Source organism: Abramis brama, assembly GCF_963993115.1.
Source record: "Abramis brama genome assembly, chromosome: 1".
Lineage (NCBI taxonomy): Eukaryota > Metazoa > Chordata > Actinopteri > Cypriniformes > Leuciscidae > Abramis > Abramis brama.
In genome coordinates, this window is record NC_139963.1 from 50,133,264 (window position 1) to 50,145,775 (window position 12,512).

General features: G+C 35.6%; 1 protein-coding gene across 1 annotated transcript in view; it reads left to right on the forward strand.

The window, feature by feature from the left end:
- The window catches only part of LOC311081484 (zinc-alpha-2-glycoprotein-like), a gene marked incomplete at both ends in the record, with an annotated part of 524,658 nt that overhangs the window by 248,177 nt on the left and 263,969 nt on the right, over positions 1-12,512 (forward strand). The gene's annotated exons all lie outside the window — the stretch shown is intronic.

A 12,512-nucleotide genomic window follows, 5' to 3' on the forward strand; every position in this document is an offset into this window, starting at 1 on the left:
AACTGACTTCCAGCCACACTGAGTGTGATTCTCTTACGTAATTTTCCTCACACCCAAAAAGGGACAAATTTGACAAGCTATAATAAATGATTTGAGGGTATTTTGAGCTGAAATTTCACAGACACAACTTGGGGACACCATAGATATATATTACAACTTGTGATAAGGGGCATAATATGTCACCTTTAGGACACATTTCGAGGATGTGTTTTTTAATCTTGCAGAAGATTCTTTTTAATTTCTTGTGTTTCTCTTTTTTCTGTTCTTCTTGTTTCTCTTTCCTTCAATTATTCTGCTTATTAACATTAGGTGTCACCACTAATCATCACTTAATTAATCAATTATCTCATTATCTTCAACACTGCTTCAGTGTTAATTTTAACACCCTGTAGTTGGGCCTATATGTACACCGAGGAGTGTTAATTTAACACTGGGGACAAAATATTGTATATAAATAACTTTTTGTTAAAATAGTCCACTTGACTACAGTGGTTCAACCTTATTGCTATGATGCAACGAGAATACTTTTTGTGCGATTTTTTTTCCGCACTATTACATATTTTTGCATCGCTTCATAACATTAGGTTGAACCACTGTAGTCACATGGACTATTTTAACAATCTTTACTACCTTTCCGGGCCTTGAAAGTGGTAATAAAATTGCTGTCCATGGAGGAGTCAGAAAATATCTTAATTTGTGTTCCAAAGATGAAAGAAGGGCTGACGTGTTTGGAATAAGGGTGGGTTTTGGGGTAAATTATCCCTTTAATCTCTTCTACGAGTTTATACAGACTGCAAAATGTGTAAAATTCATTGTTCTTATGTTTATTTGAATTAAACATGCCTTTTCAATGTTATAGGTTATTGATGGGTTAGAATAAAAACGTCAAGTTTACAGTACTTTACAATAGTTTTAAGTGTAAATTTACATCACAAATTTACTGGCTACTGAATTGCATTACTATGTAATTTTTGCTTAACCTCAATCATGTTACTTTCAGTCCTGTTACTCATGGACAGCAGAAGTGTGTTGAAAACGTTTACACACTAATGTGTTATAGTTACACAACTTGTGTCAGATATGTGTCACATGTGTGTGACTGTAGTCAGTGTGTATTTCCCAGAGTTACTTCCTGTGTTTTTACAACTGAGTGTTTGGACGAAAACTGAAACGTGTTGTTTACTTGTTTTATGTAGTCCAGTAACGTTTAATAAAGAGTTTGTTTGAACATTTTATTACCTGGATGTTTTAGACATCATGAATCTACATAGACGAGCTCTTATTAAGAATTAACTGAGGTTTGATGTTTCATTGAATGTTTTATTTGAAGTCACCAGAATCGTGATTAATGGCTCCTTTATTACAATACAAAACCAGTGCAAACACATCAAAGGAAGAGTACAGAAATAATTATATAATTATGAGTAAATATCTAACTGCTTATTAAAACACATAAATGTGTTAGTTCACTCAGATACACATTTGTAAACACTCATTATGTTTTGATAATAAAATAGAATAATAGAACAAAGACATCCAAACTATAAAAACAATATGAACAATGGGAATTGTGTATTACATAAAGAATGTCAAATAAATCAGTTTTTATAAGTGAGGTTTATTAGCTTCTTCAAAGAAAACACCCTTAATTTGCAGAACTGCACATTTCACAATATTTAGTTTTGTAAATAAATAAATAAATAAATAAATAAATAAGCATAATCATATGTTTGTCTACAATAAAAATAATAATTCAAGCAATTAAGCTCAATCTCTCAGATCAAAAGGTGCAGTGTAAACAATTGCCAGAAATGTACATTTTACAATAACACTGCTGAGAATCGACTTTGAAAGATGTGACATCATCAAGAAACTCTACAGCATAATCTATTCATGCCGCACTGCATGCTGGGTAATACAAATGCACTGTAGAAACACAGTATGATATTCTAAGCGTGCAGTTAGATACAAGAGAAGTCCTACTGTGGAATTACTGAGAAAGTCATGCAATTAGTTAACCTGGAATATATACTGTAATTTCACACAAAAAATTATACCAGTGTGTTTAAGATCATGAGAAACATTTTTGAATGGTGTGCATCTATATACAGTATAGGATTATTACCTAGTAAAAAACTGCAAGCTAACTGCTAAACTTTCCTTCAGATTGTCAGTTCATCCAAACACACTGAGGGAATTTACTAATTTACTGCACACGTCACTTATAAGCGAATTTCCCAATTCAGAGGCTGCATCCTTCCAAGTCCACAAAGTTTGAATCGAGCGTTGTTGAATGGGGCGGTCTGGCCTACGGAGGAAAGCTGTTGTCGCCTAGCAACTGTGACAGCTGCCGTTGATGAGCGGCAGTAACGTTTGTACTGGACTTTATTGAAAGTTATACTCAACTGAAAACAAAACAGGTTTCACAAACTAAATATGTTCTAAACATGTTCACTGGTCCATTTATGTACAAAATAAATACAAATCTATAAGATCGCTTCTTGATAAGATATAAGTGACATTTAAACAGCTTAAATTTGTTTTTTAAACATTTGCATTGTTAAATATTTGAGTAAGTTGAAACCCAATAGTTACATTTAAAATAATAATTCAGCATTTTCTCTTAAGTCTGGTTGCATTCTGGGATCCTCGCTCCTGTGACACAATCACGCCTGAAACAGGCATTTGACATCTATTGTAGCACTGCATAACTCTCCATTTTTGTGTTCTCCTGACAAAGTAATCGTCTGTAATGTTATAGATTTCACCAGATCCACATTGGGACAGCGTTTTTTGAATTTCAGCCCAGACTGATCCTCAATATCGTCAATGTGCTTCCAATAGTGGGATAGTAAATCAATTATTTTTTCTTTGTTGTCTTTTATGTCTGCCATATCGATTTTATACATTTTTGAGGTTGTCTCATATTCTGAATTCGTATTGGGCATCCGATAGCATTCTGGCTCTTCCACTGTCCCATCCATGTTTTCAACAATCACCACCTTAAAGAAGTGAGTTGGCTTTACTTTTCCTCCCAAACGCTCCATTTCACTTGAGTCAGACAGATGTAAATTCTCAGACCCAGACTCAGACTCAGTATCAGTTCCTTCTGTTGGCTCACTCAGGTAAAGTGGTCCAGTGTACACATGCACATTACGGACGTTGTATTCCAGAACTAGGCCTCGACAATAATTCTCAAGGATTTTCCAGACGCTGCTGTTTAAGTCCCTAAGCTGTGGTGCCATGTTGCTCATCAAGTAAGTGTCATGATAGGCTTCCATACACCACGTGTGATTGGCAGCCGCAGCAAGATGACCTTGATGATAGTGTTCGTCATTAAATGTGTTTGTTCCAAAGCTCATTTGCTTCGGACACTTTGGATCCCTTTCAGCTATCATATTTTCAGGTAAAGTACTCTTGTTCAGTATCTCATACACCCATTCAGCATTCTTGGTTCTATTGTCAAATGACATGACATAAGATTTTCTTATCCTTATGTCAGTGTCTGAAGGAACTCCGTCAATTAATTTATAGGTTCTGCTGCCATTTTGTTTATCTTCACTAGATGTACATTTATCAATGATTTGTTCATTATTATGCATGCCTGAGAATGGGATCCGTATGAAGAAAATCTCTGAAGCCTGATTTGAATGTTTGGATTCCGATTGATCTTTTGCTGAACATCTGCGTTTAGAACCTCCGTACTGAAAAAAAAAAATGCGTGTTGGATTTACATGATTTGATCATGTCCATCGGTTCCACATGAATCAATTAAGTTAATGTTCATATAATTTCAACATATTATAAAGTCTTTTTGTAAACAACCCAATTAAGTTAATTGAATTGAATTTCTTTTATTTTTGTCACGTCTAAATAATAAGATTGCATTCGCTAGCTATCAAACTATTAGTTCTACAGGTGCTGGTCATAAAATTAGAATATCATCAAAAAGTTGATTTATTTCAAGAATTCAACTTAACAGGTGAAACTAAAATATTATATAGACTCATTACATGCAAATTTAGATATTTCAAGCCTTTATTTGTTATAATTTTGATGATTATAGCTTACAGCTTATGAAACCCACAAAATCAAAATCCCAGAAAATTAGAATATTACATGAAATCACACAGTAATTACACAGTAACATGGTCATTGAACAAGGTTTTGGTTCTTTTGGCAGTGTGGGCAGGTGCAAATCCTGCTGGAAAATGAAGTCAGCCTCTCCATAAAGCTTGTCTGCTGAAGGAAGCATGAAGTGCTCTGAAAATGTCCTGGTAGACGGCTGTGTTGAGTGGACAGCACAGTGGACCAACACCAGCCGATGACATGGCTCCTCAAACCAACACAGACTGTGGAAACTTCACACTGGACTTCAAGCATCTTGGATTGTGTGCCTCTCCATTCTTCCTCCAGACTCTAGGACCTTGGTTTCCAAATGAGATGCAAAATTTGCTCTCATCAGAAAAGAGGACTTTGGTCCACTGTGCTTTATTAAAAGTCAACGCAGCCGTCTACCAGGACATTTTCAGAGCACTTCATGCTTCCTTCATTTTCCAGCAGGATTTGCACCTGCCCACACTGCCAGAAGAACCAAAACCTGGTTCAATGACCATGGTATTACTGTGTAATTACTGTGTGATTTCATGTAATATTCTAATTTTGATTTTGTGGGTTTCATAAGCTGTAAGCTATAATCATCAAAATTATAACAAATAAAGGCTTGAAATATCTCACTTTGCATGTAATGAGTCTATATAATATATTAGTTTCACCTGTTAAGTTGAATTCTTGAAATAAATAAACTTTTTGATGATATTCTAATTTTATGACCAGAACCTGTAATTAGTATTGTCGAGTTCACGTGCGTGATCATAGGTATAACTAACTGTGTGAACTCAACAATCGATAACAATCATTTAATATCTAACGTTACAGATACACGTGGACACAAAAGTATGTTCAGACCACTTCACAGAAGAGTCTGAAGTGTATTTACATCCTGTTTTCAGTCTAAGTCCACAGTAGTCGATTGTCGAGTTCACGCGCGTGATCATAGGTAACTAAGCAACAGTGGAGAACTCGACAATCGACTACTGTGGACTTCGATCGAAAACAGGATGTAAATACAGGTATGAGCGCTGGCTGAAATAACATCACTTTTATTCATTTCTTTCACATCTACTGCAGTCAGATTCACCCGTGATCACTCGGAAGGAATCACTCACATTAGCTGTGCACTTGTAATCACACATCAAGGATGTTAAGAGGCTAAAAGCAGGTTTAAAACTTGCCCCATTGAAGTCAACAGGGTGCAAATTTTAAAAAGAGGATAACACGGTGTAGGCAACACCGATTTTTGTCGTTGTTCTCTGTATTGACAGCACTCCAAATTTACAAAAAAAAAAAAAAAATGAGCTCAATGTTAAAATTGACCGGAGTTCTCCTTCAAGTGATTAATTGAGTGATGATTGTTTGATTATTGAAAACACCTGATGATAACAAGCAGAATCACTGAAAAAAAGAGAAACACAAGAACTACATCTGACTTTCAGACACAGCCTTACTGCCGTTTCACACCACAAGCTTCATCGACGCATATTTTTTTTCCGGCGTGCATGTTAATCAATGAGTGCATTCACACCGGGAGCAGGAGCAGCGGGTGAGCAGCAGTGAAGCGGGGGTTTCGGAGCTGAGTCTATTTTTTGCTGCTCATAGTGATGTAGGAGACCGGTCTCGAGACTGATTTCTGCTTTCTCTGACTCATCTCGGACTTGTTCCTTCAAAGACTCAGTCTTGACTCGGTCTCGACCCTGCAAAGACTCGGTCTTGACTCGGACTTGGCATAGGCGGTCTCGTCCCCATCACTAGAATACATACAACTAGAAAACTTTAATTTGCTCTGCATGTCCTAACTATGATTGAAAAAGTCAGGGTGGGCTTAACATGTTGATGACAGAGCAGCACTGTTGAAGCAGTTTAGAAAAATAGGCAGAAGATGATGCATGTGGTAGGGATTTTTTTAATGATAGTAAAAGCATAGTCCATATTAAGACGTTAAGACTGCTCCTCTAAACAATTCCCAATATAGCTTAGTCTGTAGGCCTAACTGTTGATTATTAACTGGGGTGATATTAAATCATGAATATGAAAACTGACATGTTTTTATAGTCTTGGTCTCGACTCCTAAAGACTCGGTCTCGACTCGGACTTGCTTCCTCAAAGACTCGGTCTTGACTCGGACTCGGCATAGGCGGTCTCGTCCCCATTACTAGCTGCACGTGCTCAATTAAAGTGAAAGCACACTTTGATGGACAAAATAAATCTGATTTCACACAAAAAGTGCTCAAAATGCACAGAATTTGCATGTTTTAACAAGAACTGGAGTTTGTCAGAAAAGAAAATGGAGACTCAAAAATATTTATAGAAAATTTACCAATTTAAACTTTTACATTTTTTCAGTTTGGGTGAAAGTATGGTTTATATATAAATAAAAAAAATAAAAAACTATAAACTATAAACTAGCCAGAAAATATGATAATTTAAATTAATTTTCCCCACAATGTATTTTAATAATCACAATTTAGAATGTCTGTTCTGTGGCAAGAAATAATCGTTGGTGAAAAGTATATTTTTTAATTTTTTAACAAGTAACCATTTATGGTAAGTGATGAGATTAGTGAATCATTCTAATTCATGATGGTTAAAACTACATCACCTGATCATATTTGTTTCTGGCCTCCTTTGTAACAATTACGTGTTTTGGTAAACACTGTTACAAAGACCACAAACTTGCATAAGAAAGCCAAGAGTCAGACTGCCCAACATCAACATCTACACCTCTAATAATTCTCAAAAACTAGTTAGTAATAAGTGAAGCTGGTAATGCTGTTTGTGGAGTTGTTTAATCCTCCTCTGCTGAGATCTTCACAGATTTAATGTCTTCTTTTCTCTTAAGTTGATTTCATCTTAGACTGTGTCTGAAGTCAGTTGTAGTTCTTGTGTTCCTGATCGTCTCTTTTTCTGTTCTCTTCTTTCCTTCAGTGATTCTGCTTGTTAACAGGCTTATTAAGGCTGAGGTGACTCCATATTTAATATACACAGGTTTTTTGTCGCTCTGAATCGGCCATGTCTGAGAGCGTCAACCAGAGGTGCCTCTCGGTAACAGTGAGAATATATGCAAATATTTGAAATTGGCCCAAGAAATATATTTTAGTTAAATATATGTAAGTATATTTTCATATATGTTTACATATATGTTCAAATATGTTTTAACTTTTGCAAATTGTTTCATTTGAAATATATTTAGAAATTTAAAAAGTTAACATTTTCACAAACAAACAACACATTTTCAGTTTATTTTTTAGATAGACCACTTCAGCTGTGGATGTGGGCATGGGAGAGCAGTGCTGTACCACTTCCCCCACCCACATTTTTCCTCACTGGTCGGGGATCGAACCGGCGACCCTTCAGTTACAAGCCCGAAGCCCTAACCAGTAAGCCACGGCTGCCCCTGTACTGACTTTATTGGCCTAAAATGACAATTTTATGTAGGAAATAACATATAGAATGCAGAGTTTTTTCCCCTATTTTTACAGAATTGAATACAGTTATATAATAGTGTGTGTATGCAGTGATAGACACTGAGTTCTATCTATTGTTTAAGTGCACTTCACTGTTGGAGTGTCACTTTTATACTTGCATCATAAATATTGTGCATATTTTCAATATTTAAATGACTTCAGGAAAGATGTCAATAAAACAACAATAAATCTAATAATTGCACGTAGTGTTAGGTACGTGCCACCTAAATGGCCTAATAGTCCTAGGAAAGCAACTATCTGTCATTTTACATTGCAGTCATTTAAATGTAAGTACAGTATTTATTATAGCTGTGTCATAATACAGTAGTGAAATATGGTAGCCTACTGTTGTGTATGGGGAAAAGGTAGAGGAATTACTATGATCAAAATACATTTTCGACCCTTCTTTAGCAAGCTTAACATTTTATGATCATATGTGACCCTGGACCACAAAACCAGTCTTGTGTGTAATTTTTTTTAAATTGAGATTTAAACATCATCTGAAAGCTGAAAACATAATCTTTCCATTGATGTATGGTTTGTTAGGATAGGAGGACAATATTTGTTCGAGATACAACTATTGAAAATCTGGAATCTGAGGGTACAGAAAAGTCGAAATATTGAGAAAATCTCCTTTAAAGTTGTCCATTTCTATTGGCGATAGTGCTGCATCCATTCACAAAAATAAATGTTTTATATACAGTATTTAAGGTGGGAAATTTACAAAATATCTTCATGGAACATGATCTTTACTTTATATCCTCATGATTTTTGGCATAAAAGAAAAATCTATAATTTTTACCCATACAATGTTTTGTTGGCTATTGCCACAAATATACCCGTGCAACATAAGACATTTCAAGTTTTCAACATTTCAACATTTCAAGTTTTTTTGATCCAGGGTCACATATATTTTGTCATATAGTTTACATTACATATGTTATAAATGTAAATATATTTTACACTTAACATCATATATTTTTGTTATATTTCAGAATATATTTCAAAATGATAAATATAAGTGAACAACAATGCAAATATATTTCAATGTATTTGGAATATATGCCACATATATTTTTGACACTTTAAAATATATTTCAATATATATTTTTTTTCTGTATGGGTCTGCCCAGTGCCGTCATTCCACGCTGCATGTGGGCCAGATCAGCATTCCACAAGTGCCAGATGTAGGCCGGATCTGGGCCGAAACATTGTTACTCCTGAGTTACTTGTTGTTACACTCATTACAAACAAATATTTAACCAATCTGCAAAATTATAACATAAGCACATTGTTTTCTATCATCTGAGGTTTTATCCATTTGTTTGTATTTCTTCCCAAATTCGCTTGATTTCATTCTCTTGCCAGCAGTCATTCTCTGTTTTAATGTCATAGTTAATTATTATTTAGAGTGTTCTACATGGTCTAAGGACTTGAAACAAAAAACTAAAAAGATTGAAAATAAATATTTAATCTAAAGTTTCATCAGGTGTGTTTTTCTCGTAAGTGGTCTTACCATTTTGGAATCAAGTTGGAATCAAGCACTCTTGACTCAATCTGGTGTTGGTCTTCAAAGTCTGCAATGATATTTTTATCAGGTCTGGCCCAGAAAAACAATGAAAAACAAACAAACCTTTGTGTCAAAATTCTGCTTGATTCAGGACTGAAGTTTATGTAGAGACAGAAAGATACTCACATGATGAGGTTTGTTGTGATCTGTCAGATAAACAGAAACTTCTGCTGCTCTGATTTACACCAGTTCTGTTTTACTCTGCACACTGCAAACACACACACACACACACACACACACACACACACACACACACACACACACACACACACACACACAAAACAGGTTTAATAATGTACTCTTTACATAGCGTGTAGACTAAGGTGTTATTAAAAATAAAACGAAAGCTAGTTGCTTGTTGGCTCCTACAATACACCCATCTCATAAAATGTATTCAGAGGAAATAAATTTCATAGACTATAAATTCCATAACATTCTGCTGAAATGCATATATGACTAATTTGATTGTGACGTGTAATTAATTCACCTTAAAATAAAGTGTTACTGATCTATCTTGTGCAAAAACACATAAAAACAGCTCAGTTTAATATTAATTCACCTTATCAACTATTAACGTTCACTAACATTTCAGTTAAATTAACTTAGTTTAATACAAAGGACTGTTATGTTTTCCAGTATAATATTGTTTTTTCCTTGATTTTACGGTAAGCTGTGGTTGCCAGTAAATTAATGTTTTTCTACAGTTTGTTGCCGTAAATGAATTTACAGTTGATCACTGTTAAATTGTGTTTCACTCTGTTTATTTTCATCTTACAACTTTTAACCCCACAGCAAAATACTCAAACGCAAATTGAATTATTTGTGTGAGTAGATTTAATACAAAGTCAATGCAAAGATGCGAACGTGAATTGGGCGACACGTTTGCCAATATTCGCCTCAATCGCGTCTTCCGCACAAGTTAAAAAATTTCAATTCAAGCGTAAAATTCGTATGACGCGCTGTCGTGCAAGCCAATCAGTTTTCAACAACTGCATTTTGATAAGTCCGTGCACTGGGCACCTGTCACCCTCAAGTAGTGCTGGAAACGGCTGTCACTCAGGCATAGTTCTTGGAGAAGACGGTGAAACACTCCGAGTTGTGTGTGTGTGTGTGTGTGTGTGTGTGTGTAAGTGTGAGTGAGTGAAATCACTGAGATGTGTGTGCGCCTCTGGATGGTGCTGTGAAACCAGACACCTCTGCGTTTCAGAGTTCCACAACAGGAACAGGCAAGAGTAATTATCTCCAACATGGTTAATGATGGAGAAATGGCAGAAAGAAATCTAGTTGTTGTTGTTGATGTGCGTGAAGACCATAGACAGTGAAGTAAAAATGTGAAGACGCTCCTAATCGCGTGACGTTTTTATTTGTGCGAGTGACATGAGAAACAAAAAAACATCCCGCGAGTAATCTAGAGCGAGTAACGCGAAACAAATATATGCATCGCTTTTGGTGTGAACACACAATTACTGTATATGTCCACACTACAGAGTGTTAATTAGACAATTCAGTGATTAATTAAGTGATGATTAAGCATTAGTGATGAACCCCTGCTGTTAACAAGCAGAATCACAAGAACTACAAGAAGAACCAATTTTGTGTGAATGTGTGTGTGCTTTTGTTTGTGTTAGATATTAGTTTTATGTGTTGGAATAATCAATTAAGTCATGTTTGTATTTTAAAGAGAAGTGTTCTTGTGTTATGCGCTCACAAATTTACTGTCTTAAACTGCTGATCTAATTTACCTTGCTAATCCACTGCAGAGGATTATTAGCTTGGCCGTAAAATAAGTGATTCTTTCAAAATTCCCTATAAATCAATTAATAATTCCCTTTGAGCTAAATTGAACTGTTTCCCTTACAGTGGCGCCAAATAAACTCTGTGGAGTGTTAATTTAACTGTGTGTAGACAAAATGAAGAGCTAAGCATGGCAAAGAGCTTATGACCTACTGCAAAAATGAGTAAATAAAGGCATTGAGATGATTTTAAGCAAACTACCATAAATAAAATGACTTGTAATGTGACAAAATTGCTCATTGCTTCTGACCAATAGGTGGCACTGTCACCAAATTAATGTGGTGAGGTCAGGGTGGAGTGTCAATGCCAGACAAAAAGTTTAGTGTCACTAATCCAAAGTGTTGCAGAGATAGGCTGAATGTGAAATCGCCCCCTATATCCTCAAATAAGGCATTATTAAAGGGGCATCTATTTGTAGTGCTGTCTGAAACCATATTGGATGTTATTGAGTGCACTCATTCAATCCCAATGTACATTTAACCACCGTCCGAATTTGCTCCCTAGTTTTCATTCAGTCCTTCAAGTGAACTATATTAGTGGACTATAGGGAATGAGGGTTTAGGGGGCGATTTCAGATTCAGTCGGGATAGGGTTAGCCCTTTTGGTAACAATCTCTATTGGAAATTATAAATGTTGCAAGTGCATTAACTGCCAATTTACCAATAATATTAAACTTTTTGAACATCCCATCTATAAAAATGACAAACATTAAAAGTTTTATCACATGTAATACCAAAAATGTTATATGCCCTTGCAAAAATGTTTATGTCGGAGAAACATTGTTTCACTGAACACAGGAGTTTGATTAAAAGAGGTCATGTAACAAAATCAGTTGCAAAACATTTTAAAGAATGTAATCATCCTTTGTCTTCTTTTTTATTCTTTAGTATTGAACTCATAAAAATTCCAGTAAGAGGAGGTGGCACTTACCTAAATAGAAAGAGAGTAGAGGCATTTTTAATCTTTCATTTAAAATTTTTATTTCCTACTGGGATGAATGAAGAGTTGAGGGAATTTTTTATAAAAGATAAAAAAAATATCTAATGTTTGTGTTTTTTATGAAAACTTCTCTAAATTTGTGCATGTTTATTAACAGTTATATGTATGTGATTGATGTTAAATTTGTACATTCCCATTAAGAAGATATTCGAGAGCGAAGGAAATCCACCTGTGAGTGGAGATATTAGTGCTCTCGCATTACATGGATAAGGTATTGTCGACATTTGTTATCAGGAGTACATGTTTTAAATGCGACAATGACATTGACCTGCAACAACCCGTGATGTCACTACTAGTGTTACCATGAGTATTAAATGGCATCTAGAGCGCACGTCACCACCTTTTATGTCTTCAGGAGGCCGTTTGTTTTTAAGGCGAATGACAATGATGTCCTCTGACAAGTGTTTCATGAAGTGTGCTCCCTCATGTCCACGGTGGCCCTGTCCCAAATGGCACCCAAGCACTCGTGGTCTTCCTAAGAGTCTGCACTTTTGTGCGTGACTCAGCAAAAGTGCACATCAAGGGCGCATATCGACCGCAGAGGGGGCGCTCGCAAGCACCCTTCT